General features: G+C 38.9%; 1 protein-coding gene across 1 annotated transcript in view; it reads right to left on the bottom strand.

Moving 5' to 3' along the window:
- LOC119594272 overlaps nt 1–1,382 on the bottom strand; it is a gene marked incomplete in the record, with an annotated part of 114,949 nt that overhangs the window by 12,675 nt on the left and 100,892 nt on the right.

Raw genomic sequence — 1,382 nt, 5'->3', positions numbered from 1 at the left:
AAAAAAAAATAGCTGCAATCGGTTTTATGGAAACCGAAACGTCTAATGGTTAGTCCATCACTGTGAAGGAAGCCTTTCATAGCCTCTCCTGCGCCTCACTTCAGACCTCAGCTACGATAGCTAAAGTATATTAAAAGCTAAATACTAATTCTAAATCATGGAATGAGAAGGGATCGTGCAACCGACGCAGCCTACAAATAATATACTCCATTGTCTCACGCACGCTGTCTCTGCTGCAGAACATTATATTTTATCAATATAACAGTAAGTTTAGTTTGTTGAATTGAGTTGTCTCTCGTTCGGACCCAAATTTACATTTAACACAGTCCAAAAAATAGTACTCCGAGCCTAATATCCTGGGGGAAAGTCGCATAATAAGTGTCAAATATATTCCTCCATTAGTATCATTAAACGAAACTCGTCATGAAATTCCAGCAAAGACGGTTTTACTTTCTCGGCTATCGTAGATAACGTTGCAGCACAAAACTGTCTGAATCATCTAGTAAAGTAAAATAACATGGACAGCAGATGCAAAATCGGCCTGGAATTGGTGTAATTTTGATAGGAGGATTGTTCATGAGTAAGGGGGTTAAGATTCCCATGACCAAAAATCTATAAATGAATAATGATACCATTTTACGACTATAAATCTCTAATATAACTCACTGAACTCTCACCTTTTCCCATACAGAAGTTCCTATTAATTATGATAAATTTTTTTACAAAATAACTTACTGTTCCCTTTACGCTGTGACTACAAGATGACTGCTGAACACAAAATGCCAACGCTGCGCATTCAGCGATTGTCAGGGTCGGCTGCCGATACACGTTCTTTACGCGTTCGCCGGGTTCGCTTCCGATATTTTGCGTTCGCATTCCATTCACTTGACGCGTAGTTTATTCCAAACCTTCTTTTTGTTTAATTACATTTCCTCTACTTTTTGTGTTTTGTGGCACATGGGAATACATTGAGATAAAAGTAAAGTAAATGTATTTACCATTAGCTGCAACATCGGATGTTACAATAAACAAGGTGTAAATTGCACCATGTCTCATCACTGATAAGATTGCGGCAAGGCAGGTTATCACTGATGATATGATATCAGTGAGCGTGGTATGACGCAGAGTTTATAATCAGATGCCCTACGAAACCTTCCTATTCAAAACTAGTTATTACTGCACACTCATCACCAACACAATTTCCTCTGTCCTCTGGAACAGGGTCGGCTTTAGTAAATTACCAATTTATGCCTACTCCTCCACCCCCCTCGTACTGCTACACCCAACAGGGGTGTGCTTGCTATACAGTAGTTACCCTGTTCTTTAAATTCAGCTATAATTTCACCAGCCTTTGTAACAATGAAGAATTATCATTGGTCCTT

This window comes from Penaeus monodon, chromosome 33, assembly GCF_015228065.2.
Source record: "Penaeus monodon isolate SGIC_2016 chromosome 33, NSTDA_Pmon_1, whole genome shotgun sequence".
NCBI classification, from domain to species: domain Eukaryota; kingdom Metazoa; phylum Arthropoda; class Malacostraca; order Decapoda; family Penaeidae; genus Penaeus; species Penaeus monodon.
The sequence above is the reverse complement of the archived record's forward strand: the minus strand, read 5'-3'. Positions and strand labels throughout refer to the sequence as shown.